At 36.1% G+C, this 27,582-nt stretch overlaps 1 protein-coding gene across 7 annotated transcripts in view; it reads left to right on the top strand.

Moving 5' to 3' along the window:
* TIAM1 (TIAM Rac1 associated GEF 1) overlaps positions 1–27,582 on the top strand; it is a 196,446-nt gene that overhangs the window by 30,795 nt on the left and 138,069 nt on the right. For 4 of the 7 annotated variants that reach the window (XM_058184638.1, XM_058184630.1, XM_058184634.1 and 1 more), the window contains 2 exons: positions 13,367–13,560; positions 15,061–15,140. The gene's annotated coding sequence lies outside the window, so the exon portion shown is untranslated. Of the gene's footprint in view, positions 1–9,050; positions 9,151–9,477; positions 9,500–13,366; positions 13,561–14,967; positions 15,141–27,582 lie in introns of those variants that run through there. The other 3 variants (XM_058184632.1, XM_058184636.1, XM_058184637.1) reach the window with 3 other exon arrangements.

Here is a 27,582-nt window from a genome sequence, read left to right as displayed (position 1 = left end):
AATGGTTACTTTGTTTGCACACGTAAACATCCATGGAAGGTAACATGAAAACCTTTATGGTAAAGAAAAATAAAATTAAATAAATCAAACTATAGAAAGTACACATCATCATGCATACATACCTTGAGGTTAGATGGCACAGTCAATTTACAAGTGCTCTGTGAAAGTTTTGAGCATCTCCCTGAACCAGATAAAAAAGAAAGAACAAGCCTAACTGAGAGTCCAGGTGCTGCTACACCAGTGATGGGTTTCAAATTTTTTTACTAACGGTTCTGTGGGTGTGGCTTGGTGGGCATGGCAGGGGGAGGATACTGTAAAATCTCCATTCTTTCCCCAATGCAGGGGAAAGTTACTGCAAAATCCCCATTTCTTCCCGATCAGCTGGGACTTGGGAGGCAGAGAATAGATGGGGGTGGGGCCAGCCAGAATTTCCACTACCGGTTCTCCAGAACTGATCAGAACCTCCTGAAACTCACCTCTGTCTACACTGACTGTCCATATTAGCTGATTATACTTCTGATCCCGAAACTGATTTTTCTGACAAAGGATTGTGAAATGGCACACGGGGAGTGGAGGGAGAGCATGTCTGTGCCCTTTCCTCTCTTAACAGGGGCTATGGGTTGTCAAAGGAAGTGATTTTAGGAAGATTTGTAATGGGGTGATACTGTACGGCATGGTTTGACATGCAGAGGCCCTGTTCCGGTGTTATAAAAATCCTTTGAAAAGCATTAGGACGCTAAGCCACATGGCCCAACTTAAGAAATTTCTCTTGCCTTCATTGGTGTGGGTTGGGGAATATTTCCAATACTGAAAGCATTTTCTTTTTTAAAAAAAATGACATCCCCTGCAAAACAGTGCATTTGCTATGGCAAAAAGCACCTTCTCTCTAGTTTCCATGGTAAATACTCCCCCATAATTGAGTCATAGACACAGGAGGTGCTATAAAAGAAACAAATGTCTCGAGCCCACCTAGGAAGGTTGCCTGTGTTAATAGTGTATGTACTTTCACAACAAATTCCAGTGGTAGAACCAAAACGCATAAAGGCAAAACTGCTTAACACCTCTGTTGTGTACCTCCTTAGTTCTTAGGGATGATCAAAATGATTCATATCATCTGGACTTTTAAAAATGTTTAATTCTACCAATTTTTGTAAGAAAATAATTGAGCCAGTTTAAGCAAGAGATTAGCAGGGGTCGGGGTCTTGGTATGCTGCAGATCAGTGGGAGGGAAAATAACAGGATTTGGTGTAACATTGTTAAAAGAGAGCCATTATGATGTATTCAGAATTTTCTATTTCTTTCTTATTTTGTATAGAAGATCATTCCTTTTCAGCAGGGTGCTGAGGAACTCTGGCTAACTTGAAATACCAGCACTACAGATACTAATAAAATATACTGTCTTGTTTCAATCCTTACACACAAAAGTTTTAAGGGATTAATTGATAGTCCCAGCCCTTAATGTGAATTTCGCAGTTTCCCACTCGCACCATGGCAAAGTACCTTTCAGTCCAGCAATGCTCAATTTAGGCAAGAATAAAAGTTAAAGATTCCCCTCGCACATATGTGCTAGTCGTTCCTGACTCTAGGGGGCAGTGCTCATCTCCGTTTCAAAGCCGAAGAGCCAGCACTGTCTGAAGATGTCTCCATGGTCATGTGGTCGGCATGACTAAATGCCAAAGGCACACGGAACACTGTTATCTTCCCACCAAAGGTGGTCCCTGTTTTCTACTTGCATTTTTTATGTGCTTTCGAATTGCTAGGTTGGCAGAAGCTGGGATAAGTAACGGGAGCTCACCTTGTTATATGGCAGTAGGGATTTGAACTGCTGAACTGCCAACCTTTCGATCGACAAGCTCAGTGTCTTAGCCACTAAGCCACGGCATCCCTTAGGCAAGGATACTGAATTCAAAAGCAAAGGCAAGGGAAGAGTCCACAAAGCCATAATCTAGGTCCAATCCGCAGTCCAAGGTATGAGTCCAAAATCCACGAGCAAGTCTAAAATGCAAATGCAGCTCATTCCAGAGCCCAGGAAAACCAAGTCACAAAGACAAAACATGCACACAGCAGGAGACTGGGTGGTTGTTTCCAATAACTCCCTGCCCCACTTGTCCAACTAAATAGGTGCTCACTGGTGTTTCCTTGTGAGTAGCCTTGCCAATCTCCATTGAGTCTGCCTCCCTTTCACTCTGCGCATCTGCAGATCAGGTGGAGGAAGCAATTCTTCCTCATCCCCACTGGCCACCTACAGCTGTGCACCTTCTCCATCCTGAACTTCCGGAAGGGCCTCTGAGCTCTCCTGATGCAGCTGTGCCTCTCCTTTTTCTTCTCCAGCTGGGCATTCATTAGGTTGCCCCCTGAGAGACCCCTCTGCTGTGTCTTGCCTCTCTATTCCTGGCTTGGAGCTCTCAGCAACTTCCCGGTGCTTCTCTGTACCCCACCTCAAGTCTACAGAGCTGGCTCTTCCTCATCTTCTGAGCTGGTGTCTGGGGAAGCCATCATATATATTGCCTTATCACTTCTTATACTGGAGTGACTACTGAAGATTTTCTGGAACAAATACCTCATTCTAATTTCTTCCCCTACAAATGTAAGAACTGTACCAGTTTTGATTAATATCCCCCCCCCAAGTGAGTAAAAGTCTATGGGATTTGTTGTGGAAGCATTTATCTTTTCTTACAATTCCATGTAGGACATACAGAAATGAGATTAAAGCTTTTTGTGAACCATTGTATATTAAATTCCACCCAGAATAGGGTTACCAGATGTCCGATACTCTGGTAGGCATGGCCTTAAAATCAAATTTGTCCATTTTTTAAAAAGTGCTTTGATTTAACAAAGAAATATTTTCACAATAGTTGTTCAAAGTTTCATCTAGTGCATCTTTGTAAATTGTATGTTTCTTTTACCTCATCTGCCAACCGACAGATTTAACAGCTAGTTTTATGTGAATTAATGTATTTCCTGATTCCAGCAATCCGCTTCACTCCAGCCCCTTCAAATCTATTACCGCTGTAGTCTGTAGATCACATTATTCATCAAAAGTTGAAAAGCCCACCATTGTGGATTCTGCATTAGCACTAGTATATGTGCTTGAAAATAAAGATTTGTTAGGAAAAATACTATGAGTGAAAAACCAGTCTTTTAGATATTGAAAAAATAATTTCATATACATGTAGTAGGCCTAAGTACTTTTTTCATAGTTTTTTTTTTGCCGTGATTTATCTTGCAGATGCCAAGAAAGCTAAACATTTGGTGCATCCTCCCCTCTCCCTCCATTTCCTATTTTCTAATATGTCCCCCTTTAGCTGTTCAGATAGTAGGTAAGTCTAACCCAGAAGAACTTAAAGCCAATTGAACTGAATTACATTCCAGTTAGAATGTTGTATACGGAGAAAATTGCCACATGGTCTAATACTACCTAGAAATGTCAGATGATGAGGTTTTATTAGTACTCCTCCTCTCTTTTCAATTAATGGAGAATTTGCAAGTTTGTATCTTGAAGAATGGGTATTGCTTTCAGTTTTATGCAACAGCATAAGAGTATGAGAACAGATTACAAGTTACAGCAAATCTTAAAAGTTGTACAATATTGGCTTATGAAACAGAAGGGTGGGAAGATTTCTCTATCAAGATCAGATATTGTTGAGCAAATAGTTTAGTTATCTTGTCAGTAGATGTATTTATTAGCAGGAGAGAATGAGATCTTGTGTATTGTCCTTTAATTATATTTCAGATCACCACCTTTCTTACTCATTAACAATTAACTTAAAAATGAAATATTTTAAAAATGAAAAAAAAAGATGACTTTCAGAAATGCTCAGAAATTTTTCTTGTTTCAGTGGCCATTAAAAATTGCAATATGACAAATTGCAAAATTAAAATTGCAAAATTAAAAAGTGGGACAATTGAAAAAAAAATGGATGGAAGGTTAAAGTAATGTCTTTGATGTTAATCTGAGCTCTGCATGCTAGTCAGAAAGCAGCAAGAGTTTTACTGTTTTCTAAGTACTTTCTAAGGTTATGATTATGCTGAATTTGAGATGCTTGTAAAGAGAGATACATCTCTTAAACTACTTCAACAGCAGAGGTGATTACCATCTTTTTATTATGCCTGAAGGAAGGTAGAATACGGTCACTTATGATGAACACTTTTATAGACTCCTGTCAATTTTGGCAATCTAAAAAACTAATTTACTAATCAAGAGAAAAGACCATAAGACCTATTGAAACTGATTCAGAAATGTTTCAGGACCATAGACCTAGTCTCCTATTCTTTCATTGCGGATAAGAAAAAGTTATCAGTTTTTAAAATATGTCAGGAATTCCATCATCTAGAGCAGCGGTCTCCAACTGCTGTGACTTAGTGGTTGGGGGGGGGGAGGGAAACCAGTTCACATGAATAGTGGGCACAGAAGTTTTTATACTTGCTTAACCACCCTGGATGGCAAATATAAAGGGATACCGCTGGCTGAAAGACTCTGTCCCTGTGATTCTGGAGAGGTGGAAGCCTCTGGTCCTGTCTCTCTTCGCTACTCTTTTTATAGAGACATTCAAACAAAACGTATTTTCCCAAAAATTAATAGGTAACCTGGCCAGTGTGACACTGATTATCTTCATTGGTTGCTTAAAGACGACAGATTGTAGTCACAGTGCAGGTAGCCAGATTCTGTGCAACACTAAAGATTTGCTGGAACTTGATGAATAATCCATTATAACCATTTTATATAACTAATGCACCAAATCTGTTGATATTATCATCATGTTGTATTTTAGTTCCTAAGAACTATAGGTTTTACAATGTAAGGATTAACAGAGCCGTGGTGGCACAGTGATTAGAATGCAGTATTGTAGGCTAATTTACTGCTGACCGGCTCAAGGTTGACTCAGCCTTCCAGCCTTCCAAGGTCCGTAAAATGAGAACCCAGATTGCTGGGGGTAATATACTGAGTTTGTAAATTCTGTAAACAGTTAGAGAGGACTGTAAAGCACTGTGAAGTGGTACACAAGTCTAGGTGCTATTGCTATTACATTATAGACCTTGCTCTTGTTTATGTGATAGATAGGCTTCCAAATTAGGATTTCAACATTGTTTTTATTAGTCATTTGTCATTATTTTATTCGGAAACTTTTAACTAGATACCCTTTGAATATTTTTAATTATACTGGTCCTTGACTGTAATAAATATTTGATTTGATTTATACTTGCTTACTAAATACAAATGCAGCATGAATACAGTATAGAACAGTACTAAATTTGTTTAACAGTAGTTTGAAGCTCCAATGGTGCTAAAAAAAAGTGATCAATCTGTATTTATGACTGTGCAGTGTCCCTGTAATCACATTATCAGAACATAGATGCTTGGCAACCCACATTTATTTATGACAGATGCAGTGTCCTAGGTTCACATGATTGCTATTTGCAATCTTTCCAGGGGGGTTCCCACAAGCTAAAATCAATGGGGCAACCTGGATTCACTTAATCACTGCATGACTTGCTTAATAGTTATGGTGATTTGCTTAACAACTGTGACAAAAAGGTCATATAATTGGGCCTGATTCAGTTAATAACAGCATTGCTTTGTGATGGAGATTCTGTTCTCAGTTGTAGTCATAGGTCAAGGGTTACCTATATTCCTATTTTAAAAAATACTAAAACCATATATTCTTATAAAAATAATAAACCTAGTTCATTTACTGTTAAGCAATTACTGTTAAGATCTGAAGAAACAAGACAGCGCAATATGTGTTATCTTTGGAATAGAATCTTGTTTTCGTTGTGAGCGTGACCTCCACAAATACACACACACATTAAAAAATGTTCAGAGATTGATGGTATATGGTTTTTTAGTCTCTAGGGAGAATGTCTGACTTGCGGTGAGTGAGTGGGATTTCAAGCTCGGCTGACCAAGACGTTGTTAATAAAAACAGCCAGTAAGGAATGCCATATTGCAGCAATTAATCATCTGTCTCTAATATTTTCCACTTGCACTTGAATAAGTGACCCATACTAGAAAGTAAAGGTTGGTAGCTCTCTTCATAAGTGCCAAAAGTACCAAAAGACACTTTATTCAGCTATGGAATTATTATTTAGTAGACTATATTCAATGTGCCATGACATGTGTGTCTTTTGTCTTGATATTTTTATGCTTTAAAATTGTTATTTTCTTGTTGCAAACATTCGTACATGTTACAATTGGTCCATAAATGTCTGCTGCTTTTTGGAATAATATTCCTCTTAATCTAGGTCATTGTTTCTCAACCTTGGCAACTTTAAGATGTATGGACTTCCGAATTGGCTGGGGAATTCTGGGAATTGAAGTCCAGACAATTTAAAGTTGCCAAGGTTGAGAAATACTGATCTAAGTCATAATCACATGAAAATCTGTGCTATTCAGTCAATTTATATAACACACCCAAATGAACTTTCTGAGAATCTTTTACAGTCTTTGACTATGAAGGAAGACCAGTTTCCAGAAATGTCTGGTTTTCCTTTGGAATGGTTATACCTATTTATATAGCTTATCTAGTGCAATCTGTGTACCTCTAGATGATTCTGAATGGACATTTTATATTTATTACATCATTGATTACTTTGATATTTGGAATCTTAACATTTTTTTCTGAGAAAGTTTTAAGGGAAATAAGCTTTGGAACAAAGTGAGCAAATTGTCAGGAGGCCACAGTTACTCTAATATGACATATTTATCATTTGAATTTCCGTTAATATTTTTTTAATTGGGAAGTTTTTCAACAGAATTAAAAACAGTAAAAATTTTAAGAAGAGTAATAAAGAGAAAAGTAATAAAAAAGTGAACATATAGAAAAACAAATAGAAAAGAAAAAAGGAAAAGAAAAGAGAAAAGAAAAGAAAAGAAAAATTTAGTGGCTTTTGATCTTCTTGACAGCAGTTATAGATACATTTATATTTTATTCTCTCTTTAAGTTTACATCATAATTTTCTTCAAATTTCCAAACATATAAATCCCAAGTTTATTTTATCCTCTTTCAGCAAAAACTCCACAAGAGGTTTCCAGTCACCAATAAAGGTAGCCTTGATCTTTCTGTAATCAAACAAGTTCATTTTGTCTTCTCTGCTAGTTCAGTCATTTTTACCAACCAATCCTACAATGTGTATTTCAGAGTCTTTCCATTTTTGTACATATAATAGTCTTATAGTTGTAATCATATACAAAAATAATATTTCATGTCTCTTTATTAATTGTCCATTAAACCCACCAAGAAATTCTGGTTTCAGTTGAATGTTGATTTTGGTATGTATGTATTTATGTATGTATGTATGTATGTATGTATATATTTGAACCTGAAAATTTCTTTTCAACCAACTTTCTGTGGAAAATCTGTATGTTTATTTAATTAATTCCACATAATGCCAAAAGTACTTTTGCCTTGCCAAAATCTTTATCTTTCAAATTTCTGTCCCCTTTATCTTGATTATATTCTTTGCTGTTTTGAAATATTTAAAAATGTTATTTTCCTCTTTATTTCACTTTCTATAACTCAGAAGAAAGAGTAACTCATGGAGAAGTTGTCTTTCTCCTGTTGTTTTCAAGGAGCTCTTCTCAACTGTAAATTGATTATATCCCAAAGTGATTAAGAAAATGTGGCTTGGTCATGTTTAGTGTCATTCAAGTGAGCTGTTTCTCCCATGATCCTCCAGCTACTCTACCTATAAGAAGACCACAAGACTTCTAACATGCAGTATCCACTTGAGGAGCAGCTATCCATTGCGCAGATGGGCAAACTCTTGTTCTCTCCTTTATCTAGAAAGACTTTTGCCAGCCAGAAATCACCGCTAGCCAGTGTTTACTTTGTATACTGTTTCTGCTTCTTCAGAGAGATCTAGTAAGCAAGAGAATTTCACCTGGAAGCAAATCATTTGAATTTACTTAGAAAATTTATATTAACAAAGAGTTTACATAATGCATCTTTTGCTGGAAAGATTAGTAGGAAAGAGTAACCAATGAACCATCGTAATAAAATTATTAGGAGAGCTGAGAATTGCTATTCATATGGATCAGTCTATAGGGCTAAGTTGTGGGTCTCAAAAGGTAGATTTATGCTCATTTTTTCACAAGTAACCTAGCCCCCACTTTTTTAGAGGAGCATATAGGTCAACATGTTTTGCATGTGAACAAGTAGTACAGCAAACATACCAAATATGTGAATCACTTCTGTTGTCTTGTAGTACTACTGTCTAAAACATTTTGAGGTTGTATAAGTGCATACATAATATTCCTGTGTATGTGTATTTTTGTGTGTTTTCATTAGGTCACAAGTGACATGAATAATTATAGAGATATAATCTGTTGAACTGCCACTCTGCAAAATCTAGAATTTAAAACAAGTTAAGGCATAATACCATTTGCTTCCGTAGGAAGATTGGAGTCTATGTGTCTGTGTCCTAGTAAGATAGGTTGAAGATGCTTAATTTAAAGATGCATCTTTTAGTTTTTTTTATTTTACATGCTCGTGCATGCCATTTGATTGTTCCTTCTTGACTCCTCCCAGCAAGAGTATCTTAAAAACAACAACAGGAAGTCCCTATGTTTTAGTGTACATTCATCATGGATTCTGAACAATTTGGATTTTGACATCAGTACTTTGTTCTTTGATTCCAGTTCTTGACATATTTGAGAACAAGAAGTCAAGAGTTCTTGCTTTGCATGCAATACTTAAATAAACCAGAGAGAAGTGTTTTTATTAAAAAATTTCCCCTGTCAGGAGAATATATTACACTAGTGGGGAAGGATATCCATTTTCCTTTTCTACTAGTGGCTTCTCATATCCTCCTCTATGTCTTGAAGTGATTGGTTGAATGCCTTATGTCATTTTATTTTATTTGGTACAGTTCTTTAGTAGGATTCAGTAACTGCCTATCTAAATATCTCATGGCAAACTCTTCTTCAGTTCCTCTTGATGGCTAGCAGACAAATAAATATGGCTTCCACAGCAGTTCTGAAATAACACTTTGTCTAAAGTTGGTGCATAAGCTACTGTGTATGACTTTTAATCTTGTTTGAAGATTTGCCTTCATTGAACATCCAGATACGTTGGATTACAACTCCTGGAAATGGTGGAGCTTAATATTTGGAGAACTTGTGTATTTCTTTTTCAAATGATTCTCAGGCAGGTGAGTTCACCTATTGTATATGTATTTTCATGTCCTTTAGACTCTTTGCAGTGCTGATGAATTAAATACAGGGTGACCAAAACTAAATCTGCAAGTTGGTACATGCTGTGTCCTGATGGCTTTGTGCAATTCTATTTCTCAGATTTAAAGCTGCAAAGTGACACAATGGATTTCCTGTTTCCCTGGCTCATATATATCATACTGTAATGCTTTCCTTTGCTCTTTGTTTATATAGATCCAGGCTAAAAGAAAGGTATTTGAAAATTAAGGTACTTGTTAGGACTGGATAAGCCTTTGTCTGGCTTCTCAAATGCATTATATTGGAAGATCTTCTCCTTTGAAGTATGTGGTAAGAATAGGTTGAGAGATAAATTGAATCCTTCAATACAATATACAATTGTATGAGTCATGAGAACTTTGGAAAGGATCAGCCAGTTAAAGAGTGGAGATTTAAAGTGAAAAATGGTGCTCCAATTAGGGTTTGAGGAGAGTGGTGGTGGAGGAAAGCATATTTGAACAAGAAAGGATTTTGATGTGCATGAAGGCTAATTATAGGGTACTTGTGTTTTATTAGCTCAGTGCCCAAAATCTTGTAAGAACTCTTAATGGGACATACACTTCCTTACAACGGAGTTCCTAAATGATGTACAGTCTGGGTTGAAATTACAGGCCTGGAAAATTGTCAAAATTATGTTGATTTTCCATTTCAACACAATGCTCTTCAAAATTTTCCCATTCTTCATGTTTTAATCACTGAACAAATCTGTGCTTCAGTAGATAGTTTAAGTCAGTGTGCAAAACCTGGGAGTATGCAAATTAAAAGAGCTTTGAGAAGTTGGTTGATAGATGGATTTTATGCACTTTGTTCTTCCAGGTCTTGAATTCAGTGTTGGGTTCATTGGGTTGGTATTGATATATAATTTAAACAATGAATTGTGAACATTGAATTATTTCCGTTATTAACTTTTACTGATCAGGGAGTTACATTTAATGGCCTAAATGGCCCCTTCCAATTCAGAGATTAAAATGATTGTAGAGTCAACTCATTAAATATTAGAACACTTAGATTTGTAATATACCAGATTACTTGAAAGAGAGGAAGAACATAGTCCAAATAATGGAAATATGATCTGACCTAACCTAACCTAACCTAACCTAACCTAACCTAACCTAACCTAACCTAACCTAACCTAACCTAACCATACCATGTGTCATCTTTATATTGTTTTCCCAAGGCATATTCCTTTAATAATACTTTTCTATTTAGGAGATGGAGAGAACCAATTTGGTATAGTGGTTAAGGCATCAGGCTAAAAACTGGAAGTAGCTAAGTTTACTCTTGCCCTAGGCACAAAATCAGCTTGGTATCCTTGGGCCAATCACACTCTCTCAGCCCTAGGAAAAAGGCCATGGCAAACAACTTACAAAATCTTGTCAAGAAAACTGCAGGGACTTCTCTGGCAGTTTCCCAGAGTCAAGATTGATTTGAAGGCACTTAAAAAAACCTCATACACACATAAACCAGCTTACTCTATTTGTTCTTGATAACTGCTTCTTCCTTCCTTTTCAGGCAAAGCAGAATGTGTTTTGACTTTTTGTTGACTGATAATCCACATTCCTCTTGTAATCTAAAACATTCTTTCTCTCTTAGGTAGATGTAGACCTAGATCTAAAGCAGTGAGGAATTTATCTGTTGCATTAGAAACCAGTGTTTTCATATGATTTGGACTGTAATAGTTAACAAGCTGCCCTCCAGATGTTTTGGCTACAACTTTCATAATTCCTGACTATGCTGCAACTAATGAGTTATAATCCAAAAATCTGGAGGACATTAGATAATTTAACTCTTATTTAGGGATTCAGTTCATATACTTTGAGTTCTTTTGTGAACGGGGCTTGTACCCAAATACTGATTTGTCTGATTTTGATAATACTATTTAAATATTATAGGGTTAAATTTAAATTTATGTTGTGTCTAGTATCTTCATGATAAGTGATAATAATAAGCACAAATCAGTCCCTAGCAGAATGAATGCCCCTTGTTTCATAATAATTATATTTTTTTACAAAACAAATAACAGCTAACATGAACTAACCACCAGGAAGATAGATAAAGAGGAAAGAAGTAGATACAAATAGGGATGCAAAATGATATAAAGAAAAAGAAAAGAAAGGAAACATATGTATAAAGAATAACTTCCAACTTCTTCCAAGGTTGTAAGAAACACATTAAACACTTAGTTTAATACTATAATATGATGCCCATTTTCCCTCAAAAAGGAAAAAAATTAAGTTTTAGCAATGATCAAATCCATATGTCATAATTTGATTTTTTAAAAATTTCCTGTAAAAATTCCACAAAAGGTTTCCAATTGTAGATACATTTCTTCAGTTAATTTTTTCTCACAAGAGTTGGATGCCTCTTAATTGAAGATTATGGACCTTAGTCTACCATGCAAGTCCAGTGCAGATCAGTAGATCTTTTTAAACCCCTTGTTCTAGGGCTGAAAAAAAGTGACTGACTGAAAGGTTAGATGCCACTTCTAGGCTATCACCTTAATTAACTACTACATTACACTGACTATCATTCTCATATGAGTATGTATGTGCATGTGTATATGTATGTATGTATCTTTGTATGTATATAATATCTCCCCCTCATGATTAGCAGGAAGCCATATTTGTTGGGCAGAACCTTTTAGATCTATTTACAACTATTAAAGAGATAGTGTGCCCCCTTGGGATAAAAGCAGAGGTGGGCATCACATACTGTAACAACTGGTTTGCCCAGAACTGAAAACGTGAGCGTGTGCACATGCCTGTGACATTGAGAAACTGGCAATTATATAGGACATGATAGCTGGTGGATGGGCCCAGCCACTTGTCAGGACTACTGGTTTTCCCAAACCAGTCCAAACTGGCAGCAGTTCACCACTGGCTAAGGTGTTGTTAATTGTAGATATGCGGTTGTATGTTTTTTCGATATACTGATATTTCAGACTTTACAGAGTGATCCTTTTTTATGTATAAACAATGTTTTTTTTATGTATAAACAAATATCAGTGTGTGATATTTGTTTTCTGAGGTTTTCGCGGGTATTTGTAGGTCTTTGGTTATTCGGGTTTTCAAAACGTTGCCAAGACACTTCCAATTTTACGCGGGAGAAAACCCTAATAACCAAAGACCTACCTACCTACCCACCCACCCACCTACCTACCTACCTACCTACCTACCTACCTACCTACCTACACACACATACATATAGTAAAATTCTAGAACCCACTTATGCATCCTTCTCCCTCCCCTTCTCACCTGAGGTCTAGTAAAAGTAAAATGTAGGTAAGAAGAATCACAAAATGTTATCTGATTCTGTGATCTTCAGTTGCTTAATCCATAATTGAATCTGTACAACGATTGACCATGAACGGGCTATTCTTTTAAAAGCATTCATCCAGAAAGAACACTTTATGTGCATTTTCTTAAAATTCTGCTTAGAGCCAGGGCTGCTAAAATGGTAAAGATTCAGAGGGGCAAATGGAACATTATTCTCTCAGTTGGGCAGATGGCTGTGACTTTTGTAACAATGGTATTAATAACCTCAGTAGGCTGCAAAAGGAACAAAATGTGAAGTGATTGAGTTTATTTTGGATATGTTTATAGTGAAGAAACAACCACGTATTTTACTCAAAATGGAAAAAATTGTTGCTACCTTGGAATATGTGACAAATAGAAAGTCGTGTACATAATGATTTAAAAACTGATGAAAGACAATAGTTTTTAAACTGGTGAGAAACTGAAAAGTAGGTTTATTGGATTATGAAACAATTAGCTATGTTTCCATAGTTCAATTTATGTAGATTAATAACCACAGCCTTATGGATAAATTAATGTACTGTAGAAAAATGATACATTTTAGGGGGATTGTTTCACAGGATTATCATATACTTTACTATCAACTGTTGTAGACACTAATAATAATAAGCCCAAGTCAGGACCAAAAATATTGAAATGTGAAGAGTATCTCCAGATGTAAAGATATTAAACTATTATCTCTTCTCTTTTTGAGTAATATAAATATATTATTGTACTGTAACTGTACTGCCTTTATAAAAAGACTACCCATGTCATAAAGGGAAAAAAAGAAATGTTTTCATATTAGAAGCTGAAGCTGATCTCTACCCCTGATGTGTATCTATGTGTGTCATTTAATTTACAGCTTTCAATTTGGACATCATCTTTGGGAGCAACTTCCCTCACGAGATATGTATTGCCCTAAAGATGTGCTGGCTTTTAAAAATATGATGTGCTAAATTGTTGCTGCTGGGCCCTCTTCAGTGTGTGATTTGGAATGCTGAACTTCAAGACTATATAGCATCAAGGTCATTGAACTGCTTTTCTCATGGAGCAAAGGTATTTTTTATTATTATGTAGCATTGTAAATCCTTTGTTTTAAACTTAATGCTTCAGATCCAGATTTGAATAGTCCCATGGGTTTGGTCTGACTAGTTTTTCCCCGTAATTAACTTGGGTTTATTTTGGTTAATATGCATTCAACCCATTCAGTGATGAACAATTTGCATGTTCATTTCAGGATTCTAAGATATTCAATAAGTGATGCGAACATGAAAACAAATTTGCGAATGCAGAGCTAAGCACATTCTTGTTACCTTAACATATATCTATTTTGAGGATGGACAGTACTTTACTGTCAGAGCATATCCTGTACATCCAGAAATTCCAGATTCTATCTCTAAGTAGAATGTGGGGAAATCTGAAACCTTGGGAAAATCTGCCTGTCAATGTAGAAAGTTTTCCTTCAACTGATTGGCTAGGGAAGTGCCAAGTTGTTATCCAATATAGTAAAAAAAGGTGCAAGGTTAAGAAGGTAATATTGTACCAGTCTGTATAAAAAAATGATCTAAAATAGCTTAATATATTCTTATTACATTCTTTTATCATATATATATATATATTTATTTTCTGAGGTTTTCGCGGGTGTTTGTATGTAGGTCTTTGGTTATTCGGGTTTTCTGCCGCGTAAAATTGGAAGTGTCCTGGCGACGTTTCGGCAAAGTCTCATTCGTCATCTTCAAGCTTCAGCTTTGTGCTTCTGGGAGCAATGTATGATTGCAGCTGTTTCTTCCTTTCAAATCCCCCTGCAACTCAGACTAATCTGAGCACAACCAAGCCCCCACCCAAACAGGACACACCCCCATCCAATCAAAGCACTAAAAACCCCCATCCAATCAGAGCACAGCCAAGCTCCCACCCAATCAGTTCAAACCCCCACTAGCAGTTAAAAAGGAAGAAACAGCTGCAATCACACATTGCTCCCAGAAGCACGAAGCTGAAGCCTGAAGATGACGAATGAGACTTCGTCGAAACGTCGCCAAGACACTTCCAATTTTACGCAGGAGAAAACCCGAATAACCAAAGACCTATATATTTATATATACACACACATATACATACACACACACACACACACACACACACACACACACACACACACACAGATACATATACATATACACACACACACATACACATACAGTATATACATATATATTTTACAACTTGCTGCACATCCTATATTTTCAGAGTCTACGATTTATGAATCAGGATGACATTTGTCAAAAAATCATATATCCAAGTTTCTTTTGCCAGAATGGCTTTAATGCTTAAGAAAATTACATGAAATTCTTCTCAAGGTTCCTTGCAAAATGAATCAAGTTATGGTTAATTTGATACGTAACAATCCCCCAATCTCTTTCGTTATGTTGCTAAACAATCTGAGCTGTAGACAATTCTTTTCAGATTCCCAAGGTCCTTATCTAACAGTCCCCAAGGATGACACACATCCCATGCTGCAAAACTGTGTAAATAAAAAATGGCTTTATTTGTACACAGCCATCACTCTGAAATTATGGAGCCGTGATGTCAAGTGAGCTCATCAGATTGCATCGCTTCTAATGGAGAGACTACAATTCGTAAGTCAACATTCTAAGCATAGTATCATTTCTTATCACTATTATCATGATTGTAATTTACTAAATGTTTCTTTCTCATATCACTAAGAAAGCTTCATGCTTCTAACTTCTAATTATGCTTGAGCTACAGTCTTTTGGAATGCTAGAATTCTCCATTTTCTCTTAAAAGAAAGGTGCTATACGAAGATAGTGCACAATGATGCATAATTCTTGCAAAATAAACAAAACCCCTCCACATATATAATACATTATAATAATTAATTGCAGTGGATAGTGAGAATGTAACTTGTAAAAAAGAGGCAAATGCTATACAACAAATAATTAGAAAAAGAAATGAAAATAAAGTTGCTAGCCTAACCCTGATATAAATCTATATTATGATTGCACTTAAAATATTAAATGTATTTTTTGGCAATCTACCTTTAAAAAGATATTACAGAACTGAAAAAATGCAGAATAGAATGAATCAAATGACTGGGGAATTAGACTAATTCCCCTACAAGGAAGTATAGGAAATGGGGCTTTTATATTTGGAATAAGAATAATTAAAGGAAAGCATGATAAAGGCATATAAAGTCATGCATGGTAAGAGAAATGCAGCTAGGGAGAATATTTTTTTCTCAGAATGTTAGAGCACACAATCATTTATTGTCATGAAATGCAGATAATTTCAAGACTAATAAAGCAAGTATTTCTTTAAACAATGCATACTTAAACTATTTAATTTACTGGATTTACATGATGACCAACAAATTTTGTGTTTTGTCAAAAATTTTTAAAAGGCTAGTTTAATTTATAAAAGACGGAGCTATCAATGATTACTAGCTTGATGGCTTTGGACTACCTCTGGAAACAGTGCATGTTAAGTGGCTGCTGCGGGGAACAACAATGAAAGAGATCTGTTGCTCTTCCATCCATATTTATGAGATTCTCAAATGCATCTGGTTGACCAAGAAGAGATATATTATGTTGGACAAGGTGACTCTGCTCTGATCCAACAAGAGGTCCCCCTACATTCTCAATGTGCAAATTATTTTGAAGAATTTTATGCCAGAAGAGGTTCAAATAATATGTTATATTTTTTCTTGTTCTGATTGAATTTCTGTGTATGTAACTTTAACATTCCCCCCCCCCCGCTTAGATAGAAATAAAAAATCATGCGCCTTAACTTGCAGAGAAACTATGCTGGTACATAGTCCCCAAAAGCTAAATTAGATGTATTGTAGAGCAGGCATTTGTACTGGATACAAATTCATGTTGGCTAGTATAGCCTCAAAATGAGTGATTAGAGTTGAAAAAGCTCTCCTCCCTCCCTCCCTCCCTCCTTTTCTTTCTCTTTCTTTCTCTTTCTGTTTCTCTGTCTCTGTCTCTTTTTCTCCCTCCCTCCCTCCCTCCCTTCCTTCTGCTGGAAACCATACTTGAGATGTTTCTGAAGCTGAAGCATTGACAGGTATCTGTTTTTCTAACCAAAGATGCAAATTTTTAAAAAAAAAATAATTTGAAGCTGATGGAATAAAAGGTGAAGTTAATAATTCCCAGAGATAAATTTTAAGTATTATACATTTGCCTAATTACTGATGAAAACATTTCCTTCTAGAATTACTTTTATGGCTAAAGATGAAGGAAGGAAAGACTGCCAGTGTTTTATGTGGCTATGTTTGCACAAGTCAAGAAGTAATGCTAAGACTGCATTCTGAAAGATGGGATTTCCTGTCTCAGATTAAATTCTTAACAAGAATAAATTCTCTGGAGTGGCTTCCTATTATTCTGGGCTCTGCTAGAAGTGCTGCAAATATTTCTGCTTTGTCTGGCTTTTAATCTATGATTTATTATTGTTTTTGACTTCTAGTGACCAGTGGGGGAAGTGATTTTAAGGGTTAGCTGTGTAATTAATCTCAATGCACGTTATTGTACAAATCAGTGAGACTTAATTTTTTCACGTTGTTTGAAGTGTTTACATTCAAAGGGCATATTAGAAAATCACTGCATCTATTTTTATGAATGTTGGCATATTAATTGTACTGGCAAAAAATACAATTGCTTTGTTTTCCTAAGTTAGACTAGAGGAGATGGAGACCCTTTTCTTTAAAGCTTGTTCCAGTTTTAGGTATCACACACATCTCTCTCACTGTGGTTGCCAGTTCCCTGCTCCACCTGAATTTTTTTTTTACATTTTTTAAAAAATACATTCTTTTTTGAAGAGAAAAGGAACCTGGAATACTCTACAGCAAAGTTTTAGACTCTGCTGTCTTCATTGGAGGAATGCCTAGGGTTGACTTAAAGGTATTTGCAAAACATTATTGAGAGAAATGAACATTCGGGAGGGGGGGGAGTTTGTGCTTTTTATGTAGCCATGACTTTAGCTCACAGCCACTTTATAAGTGGGTATTTCCCCCATATTACAAAATGTAATTCTAAGAGAATTATTCTTAACTCATTACCCCTACTTTAAAATAAGTCTGATCAGATTTTGTGTTGCCAGCAAAAATTTTATGTTACTACAGTCTTATTCTTTTAACTGTATTCTAGTAACAGCAATGTACTTTCTATTCTGCCTTTTAATGATGCAATGAGAGCAGCCAACATTATTGACAAATTGTTTTTGGAACAGAACGTTTGTAAAGGATAATGTAATACTGTCTTTTGTTAGAAATGGGTGAAAATGCTTATCTCTGTGCTCAGAGGGCAGCTAGTAAACCCAAACTGGCTATGTCTTCAATAGAGACCCTAACAACATCATTTTGAATGTTGCTTGGCAGAGGTTCAACTGTATTTAATCCCAGATAAGTAGTATGGGTTTGGAGTCAAACATTAACATATTTACGTTCTTCTGCAATTTGTTCCTAGCACGGAAAGTGATTTTTATTTTATGCATTTTCAGAAGCAGTTGTACATATTATCATTGTATAATGATAATTTATTGTAAATTTCAGTCACTCTTGAGTTAAGTATCTACTTTATGTATTATCATTGTTTTTTATTTACAAACACAGAAACATAAAACAAATATAAAACACAAAAAGAAGAATCTAAATCAGGAACAATAAAGTAAATGGAATAAAACAATTGGCAGCAATTCAGGAAGAAGCTATTATGCGAGCAGTCCATTAAAGCTAAAAACAATATATCCTCTTCAAAAAGCCTGGGAAAATGAATACTTCTTTGCTTTATGTGCAAAGTTGGATGTCGGAGAGAGACTTGATTTATTAAGTCCCTCAGAAACATGAAGGCAAGTATTGGAGAAAGCCTTCAGAAACAAAGTCTTCTGTTGCTCATCTGCAATCTAAATAAATGACTCTTGTTGTAGCTTCAGAATGAACTTGCCTAGATTGGAGTTCACTTAATAGTTGTCGTTCCAGAGTTAGTAGATGATCTTATTTTGTTGGATGTTTGATGGCTCTCTATTGTCTTGTCTTCCTTACTTTGCTTCCTTCAGATTGGTTGCGCTTCAGCTTCTTTAATAATAAGAGCTGAAGTCTAGGTCAGCTGGACAGTATCAGATTATAGAAAGCTGATGTGAAAGATTATTTGCATGGAACATTTTTTTCCTGTTAAAAAAAGCCATTTTTTCCTGTTTAAAAAAGTCCTTTTTTATGTTAAAAAAAAGCTCTTCATCTTATCATGCATGATTTCATTTTTCCTATATACCCATGTTTTTTTTTAATACCGTGCTTTTGACATTGTCTTAAAATCATGTTTTATGGTTTAAAAATGCTAATGTAAATTAATAAACATTATGGCAAACTGAAGTTTGCTTGCATAGAATTCACACCCATTTGAGCTTGGAATTTATATTACCATGGTACAAGTTGAAAGTCTGACAACTTATTGGAAATACAGGATAATTAAAAAAACAAATGTTGACATAAGTGCATGCATACACATGCGCGCGCGCGCGCGCACACACACACACACACACACACACACACACACACACACACACACAAAATAGTGAGAAGGTATATAATAGTTAATAATTCGGTGCATTTCCCTAGTTTCTTTTGGGTCATTCCATGTCAAGTGGTCTGGGGCTCCCAGCTTGACATCATGGATTTCGATGAAATTTGGTGTGAACATGTACACACGTCCCCAATGAACATTGGTAAAGTGTTACTTTTGCCGATGCAGTACTTGCGGAGATATAGTCATTTGTTTGACCCCCATACCTCAGCCTTCTGACTCTGAGGTTTAGCAACTTTGAGACATAATATCTCCGGCAATATTTTGTTGAGAGAAACAAAAACTTGACCATCTTGTACAACTTGTTGTGCTCTATTAAACAAAATAATAAAAACATTCTCATGAGTGATCTCCATCTAGATAATTTGGAGCAAAGTTGGCCAAAAATGACTGCGGCTCAAATAGGGGGTAAGGGAGAAAGTTGAGGACATTGTGTGTTGTGTCTCGCCCAATCTCACCACAGCCGGGGCCTTCTTATCTGCTTCCGAACACGGAGGAATGTTCTAGTATGCCTCCCGGCCCCAGCCCTGGCTCCATGCCCAGACAGGCTGAAGAGGAGGAAATATCTCCAGCCCCCAGCTCTGGCTCCATGCCCAGGCAAACGGAGCAACTAGACCCCTCCCCCTCCTCCACAGCATGTGAGCCTGAGGGAGGTCTATTGCCAACAGCTGCCGACTGGAGTGACCCTCGCGTCAGAAGACTTGATAGGCGGAGGCAACAGAAGGAAGGGAGGGGCAGGCCTGGATAAGTGCTGAGTCATGGAGCCACACCCCATGGCCTATATAAAGGATCTGCTTTCTGGCATTCTCTGAGTCAGGCAAAGTCTAAACGTATCTTGCTGAAGTCACTTTCTGGTCTCCTGCCTGCCCTGAGGACTTTGCTAGGACTTTGGCAGAGCTGCAGAGGCACGCCTGATTCGGATTTCCCTGACCCGTCCGTCAGCGGAGGAGTGGGACACGACACAGTGTCACATGCATTCTATTATTGTTTCGTCTTGTTTGTTTTATATAGACAGCATTACTACTATTATATTGCATTGGTCCATGGTGACATTGTCACTACCAGTTCAGGCACTTGACCCAGCAATCCCATCGCCATACAGGACACGCCTGATAGCCATGCAATACCAGCCAGGGGTGGATTTCTTGGTTCAGGATCCCAAGGCTGTGGTTTGTTTTCTTCCTCAAAGAAATTTGATCATGTGATCATGGGGATGCTCTAACAGTCGTGTGAAAAATAGTCATAAGTCACTTTTTTCAATGCTGTTGTAACTTTGAACAGTCACTATTGTAAGTTAAGGGCTATTTGTAGTTGTAGTCCTTCTTTTGCATGCTGCCTTGAATGACTTTCTAGTCTATGAGAATTTTGGCAGTAATACTTGAAAGACGGGACCTCTAGAACTGGCATTTCTTGTAACAAGAATTCATTCCTCATTTCTTAGAGATAACAAGATTGTAAAGTTAGTTTTTTTTAAAGCAAGACATTTTTTAAAAAAATGCAGCGTCAGTGCAAACATCACTTTTTGAGTCATAATCATAATCCTGATTTTCTTTCATTTTCATAAGTTAGAAATGGAAAACATGGTTCCTGTAGGCAAAGGAAAGACTTTTGGAGCACATGCCGTAATTGAGGAGGTGGAGAATATTTGAACACTTTCTAAAAGGAGGAGTGAATACACTGCATCTGCTTTGTGTAGGAGTGCATCTCTGAATTCTCTCTGGCAGCTGTAGTATCCAGCTAAAATACTGTTCTCTAACTCCTACGCTGTCAGTATTCTTCCTACACCATCTTTCTTTGGATAAAATCCCTCCTGTGAGAATAGTAGAGCTAGATACCTTAGGGACTCAGTCTGCAGGTTGTTGCTGGTAAAATACCACTCTGTGAACAAAATCCTATAGGTCAGTCTTGCCGAAGATAATTCTGTCCGTTTTTGCTTCACGCTTTATCTTCTGTGTTGCATTCATAAATAAAATCAAAATGACACCAACTTTTAACAGGCAGATGTTAGATAGTTGAAGGAATTTAAGTCTGACATTTTTTTTAAAAAAACCTCTTTTTATAATACTCTACTGAGAAAAAATATCTGAATAATGTTTCTGGGAAAGGTGGGCTTGCAGTTTTGTAATCTTAGCTAAACAAGAGTGAGCAGAATAAGAAAGAATTTCAGTTTGAGCAAATGCAAATCTGATGGTGAAGGAATCCCTTTGGCACTAAGGGACTGGTGAGTAGATTCCTATGCTCTAGACCTTGGCTTGAAGAGTAGCAGGAGATACTTACATCACAGAATGGAAGATATTTTTCCCTTGTTTCTTCTAGCCAGAAAATTCTATCAGGAGACTTTCTCCCTGCTTCTCTAAAGGCCTGCATCTTCCTCTCTCCAGTTAGCAGTCTTAATAACATAGTGAGGAGATAAAAACCTTGATTTCTGACTTGAGTTGTCTTTTCTCAGAAAATAAATAAAAGTCCAATCTACTGTATTAATGTACAACTAGATCAGTGGTCGATTGCTACCGGTTTGCACCAGATTGGGCAAACCAGTAGTGGTGGCAGGGGGAGGCTCTGCCCACCTGCCTGGATGCTTCTGCACGTGCACAAGTGAACCGGTAGCAATGGGATTTGGAACCCGCCCCTGAACTAGATCATAATTGGAAGATATTGACAATCAGGGGATATTATTATTAGTTTAGGTAATCATTGCCGGTAGAACAGCCAAAGCTGTAATATCTTCAGGGTGTAAATTGAGAACATAAGAAGGACTTGTTATTTTTGATCAGACTCCTATCTGGTCAAAATTCAGTTTTGTCAGTTTTGACAATGCACAATCACATTATTGGGGAAAATAACATCTCTTAGCCAATGATATTGGATGTAATTCACAGTAAAGCTGGGTAAGGCTTCTTTGTAAGATATGCTTTTAATATATGGGTCAATGTACAACCTCTTTCTTCAAATTATTTAAACAGTCACACCCTTTTGCAGCCCTTCTTGGCTGCTTCAGAAACTGTTTTTTGAAGAGTTTCTACACTTTTTGTGAAGGATTTCTCCATGGCTAATACAAAGCCTTTATAGTTAGTAGCCACTGCTTACCTTCTATTCCATTGATAATTTATATAATTATATTTAACAAATAAAAAATTAAATCATTAAACGTTATTTTAATTTATTTTCAAGTGCAAATATGTTTCTTTTCTGTAAGATCTTTAGTGAGACCTTACCCTATTTTATATGTGAACATTATCTTTGTCAGAATAGAATCACCTACTTTAGTAGATCTCTGTCTAAATAAACTACTTTATAAAAAATGCATTGGTATGTACATTTAATAACTGAAAAGGATATACTCACAATTGGTTGCCAAATAAAAGCTTTCTGTACAGGAATCCTTATTATTTAGAGGACAAAATAAATCACAGTGCAAAACTGTAACATAGTTTGAATTAAAAAGGAGTATCTGAAAGTCAAAATCAGACTGTAGAATTTTGCAGCATGGACAGGGCTGCCAAGCAAGAAGAAGTCACAGTGGTCTCCATAGGTGCTTGCCAATTTCATCAGAAGACCAGGAGTGGTATTAACTCCACATACGTTGCCACTTTTGACCATGTGTGTGGCATTTCCATGTATGTAGAAAAGGAGCAGGGCTTGCGTTGCAATGCTGCTGATAGCAGTCCAACCCTTCCGTTCCCCCAAACCTTCCCTCTGGATGCCAGATGATATTTTTAAGAATCAGTTTTCGTAGAAGGATGGAGCTCAAGAATCTCGAAAGAGACTTTTTAACATGCATTTTAAAAACATATGCTTTTATTAATATAACACATGTCTTTTTGAATGGCATTATGGTACAGAATTCTGAAAGACTTTTGATCACAAAAACCTGTCTCTTTTTATAAATGTAACTTAGGGACTCAACATACAATATTTACATATCCCAAGAACTACTTCCTGCAAGGTCAGAAGTTAACAGCTTGACACCCAACTAGTTAATTATCATAAGGCAGGACAGGTGGAAATTGCTCTCCTACCCCAAAAAGGAAACTTCAACTCCTGCAGAGCAGGAGGCAAAGGTGTTAGAATTTGCACCTTAATTAAATTAAATAGATCTTGCATTTGTTATAAGCAGTCACTAAATTTTTCTCCTGTCAGTTTTATTATTTACAGTAAATCTGCTTATCAAAGATTTGCATCCTGAGATGTACGCTGGAGCCTCCTTCCAGTTCTAATGTTTGCCAAGAAAAGGCTGACAATACCTTTAAAAATAGCATCACAAATGACTCCATTCTTGCTGAGATCAGTGTTTCTCCCCAAGGTCTCTTGCTGCCATTTGGCTCACCTGTTGATTGCAGCAACTGCAAAGAAAATGTCAGCATTAATAAAGACATTCTAGGACTTGAAATGTTTAAGATACTTTAGGGGGGCACAATCTCGTTTTCTGTTCCCTTGAATTTATGGAGAAATTTAATGATTATTTTTAGCTCCAGTCTATTTTTTCCATTAAAGCCACAAAGTATATTCTATGTTGAAGGTGGAGTCCTTGCTGCACTCTGAGTTTAGTTATTTTCTTGCAACTGTTTCAATACCTGACCAGGTAACATAATCAGTGCTAGCGTTTATAACATGCAAGAAAACCAAACTGAAAGAACAGCAAGGACCCTGAGTTTCAAATGCTCTTTGCTATTGGTATTGAAGGTGTTGGGCAGGAGTATAATTCTGATCCCTTGTTCCCATGTCAAACGTATATTTTGGACCAAAGACAGATATATCATTGGTTTCTGAAGTCATGGGTAATTAGGTCAGCTTATTATCCTCCAAAGTTTTAAACCATTTGAATAATTGAAAGAAGAATGGGGTTTGCCTACAATTGTAAAATTTTAGCCCTTAGCCTAATTTTAGCCCAGATCTGGCCAAATTATTATGTATTGGAATATGCATTATATTCTAAGTCTACAGTATTTTTATAAATTAATGTATTACTACGGTGAATATTAGATATTTGCAAAAAAATAATAATATCTGGCATAAATTACCATACCATATTAAGAAATCAATGGCTAAGAAATTAATATTAAATATGGTTCTTATAATCTTAGCTCAACAAAAGATTATTGTTCCTGTTATAAAATAGACGTGTAAAATGGATGATGAGACATATATTTATATGACTGATTTTGCCCTGTTATTGCTGTGCTTTGATTTGATAGCCATAAGTTGGTCAGCATGCTGTAATAACAATCTGTGTAGTTTAAAGATATGAATGTATTTTTAATGAATATAGTAAAAAATTGAAATTTACTATATGAAGACTTATGGATGTATCAAGCATGGAAGATAGAAAACATTATTTTTTCACTGGCTGCTAACATTTACTGCGAGGCAAAAGAAATTGAGGGAACAGAATGCATCGATTTGTAACTTTAACATGCTCTATGCCTTTAATAATTTCCTTTTGTTGGTATTATGCCAGTGTCACAAGAAAGAATTTATTGTGGGATAGGACATGTTATGGTAATACAGTTTTCTTCCAGATAAATAATTGATGGGTATTTAATTATGAGGAACGGTGATTTCTCTTTCAATAATAAAAATTAAAAGTACTTTAGTTTAACAACAAAAGAAGTAAAACTATATGGAGAAAATTGGGATAAGAATAGGAAGAGAAAAACCAAGAATTGATATTACAAAAGTGATTGTTGCTAAAAGTAATATTTCAAAAGCAGAAAAAAATGAAGAAGGGGAACAAAAGTGCATTTATCATGTTTTTCTTAGAAAAATTAGCTGAACTCTGCCTTGTTGATCAGTATTTTAATAGTAATTTATCAAATAAAAAATATGAAATACAAAATTTGCAATAATCTTTGTATTTCAGTCAACTGTAGGTTCAAAAAACGTGAATGTGTGGGATTCAATCATTCCTCAGATGAAGCCGCTCAGTGAAACATGGGAATCTTTATAATTGGCATTATATCTTTTGAAACTATAGCTGATGTGAAAGTGCTAAGTTTATATAATGTACTCTGTATGTATGGCGTTTGCAATTCATAGCACATTTCTTAATCAGGCTAATAATTAATATTTCATAACTGGAAATGGTTCTTGAAAGCCACTATATTTATTAATAAACCCTTATTAATTTTGTTAATGTGCTCATTGGGCAACAGGAGGTTATAAAACTTGATTTTATATCCAAGATGCTTCCATATCTACAAAACTTACAGAAAAGACAAATCTGTTTTCTTTTTCTCTTTTTTATACAGTTATGAGTTCTTAGTAGTTTGAATATTATTCTAAGAAATGGGATGGTGCAATAGGGATTAGGTAACTATAAACAGGCAGGTGCAAAAGTTATCCTTAGGGGAAGACAAAGAGTATTTCACAGGTTTTAGATCTATGACATAAAAGGTACATGAGTCAGAAAGTATGCTTGCGCAATGGCTGGGAATGGCGTTGCTCAAACACTTTATGTATATATAGGTAATCCTTGATTTACAACCATTTGCTTAGCAACTGTTCAAAATTACAGTGGTGCTGAAAAAAAGTGATTTAAGATTGATCTTCACACTTATGACCATTGCAGAATCCCTGCGGTCGTGTGCTCAAAATTCAGGTATTTGGCAACCAGCATGTATTTATAATGGTTGCAGTGCCCTGGGGACAAATGATTGCCATTTGCGACCTCTTCAACTGGCTTCCAACAAACAAAGTTAGTGTAGGAAACTGGATTCATTTAACAACTATGGATTAATCATGGCTTAACAACTATGGCTTAACAACTGTGGCAAAATAGGTTATAAAATTGGGTACAACTCATGGAATGACTGTTTCACTTAGCAACAGAAGTTCTGATCCTAATTGTGGTTGTTAAGTTGAGGACTTCCTATATAGTTTTAATCGACTGCAGTAACAGAATATGGTTGGTACAACTAAAGAAAGATGTGTAGATCTTTGATACCTGACGCATGGAGGTGGATTAGGTTAGTTTAAATCAGATTTAAACCCAAGTGATTTGGAGTCAGAGTTTCCCAAGCAATTCCATTTTGCATAAACATTTTGCAGAAAATTGTTTTAGGAACTAATATAATGTTCCAAATATGTAAACTTATTTTTAGATTTGTCCCAGAGATTCATTAACTCTTGCTTAGTGTTGGCAACCTGTGTTATGCAAACCCTGAAGTAAGTATAACTCTCTTTGGTTTTAAAACTAGAGAGTAGAAAAGATTCAGTACATCAAAGGGGAAAAAAAATCAATAGATGAAAGAATTTGGGAAATAGAAAATTTCACTGCTAAAATAAATAGGACACAGAATAGTTTATCTGGCTACAAACATGTAAGTACAGTTGATATGGTTAGCAGATGGTATTGTATTGAAACAAAAACTGCATATATATTGAAGAACGGTAGATCAGTGATAAATAAGAGTTTGTAAGATGTGTGGCAACTGATACATGCTTGTAAAGCAGTCAGCTAAACTGGCAATTGACTAGGGTCACAAAGTCAGACTGATCATGATTCCTTTTGCTTCATGGTTGATTGATAACAGAACGCAAGAACAGAATTGGAAAGAATGCTGGAGATAAGTCTTCACTTTGTTTACCAAGATTGCAACCAGGGACTCTTTAAAGGCAAGTTTCTTGTTTGTTTAGTGCTGGTATGCTGGATGGGGAATTCTGGGAGTTGGTCCACACATTTTAAACTTGCCAAAATTGGAAAATGCTGATTTTGTGCTTCAAGAGACTTGCTGTTGAGATTGCTTTTTATGTAAGCCTGGATTTTTGCAAGACCATCTAATGTTATACTGTACGTCATTGGCCCTTTTTGCTGACTGAAACAGAATCGGAGCACCACAGTTGCAGAAGAACAGGTTTTCTTCTTAGTGCTCTATCTGAAAACTGAAGCTTTCTTTTCATATGAGTAAATAGTTGCATTCACAGTTTGGGATCAGAACTGTACAGGTAGTTGTCGATTTACAACAGTTGATTTAGTGACCGTTCCAAGTTACAACAGCATTGAAAAAAGTGACTTATGATCATTTTTCAGACTTGCAGCATTGTACCATTCCCATGATCATGTCATCAAAATTTGATGCTTAGCAACTGACTCATATTTATGACGGTTGCAGAATCCTGAAGTCATGTGATCACATTTTGCAACCTTTTGACAAGCAAGATTCACTTACTCACTGTGTTATTAACTTAACAACTGCAGTGATTCAGTTAATAACCAGGGCAAGAAAGGTCGTAAAATGGGGCAAAACTCACTGTACAAATGTCTCATTTAGCAATAGAAAATTTCACTGCTAAAATAAATAGGACACAGAATAGTTTATCTGGCTACAAACATGTAAGTACAGTTGATATGGTTAGCAGATGGTATTGTATTGAAACAAAAACTGCATATATATTGAAGAACGGTAGATCAGTGATAAATAAGAGTTTGTAAGATGTGTGGCAACTGATACATGCTTGTAAAGCAGTCAGCTAAACTGGCAAT

This window comes from Ahaetulla prasina, chromosome 5 (assembly GCF_028640845.1).
Source record: "Ahaetulla prasina isolate Xishuangbanna chromosome 5, ASM2864084v1, whole genome shotgun sequence".
NCBI classification, from domain to species: domain Eukaryota; kingdom Metazoa; phylum Chordata; class Lepidosauria; order Squamata; family Colubridae; genus Ahaetulla; species Ahaetulla prasina.
The sequence above is the reverse complement of the archived record's forward strand: the minus strand, read 5'-3'. Positions and strand labels throughout refer to the sequence as shown.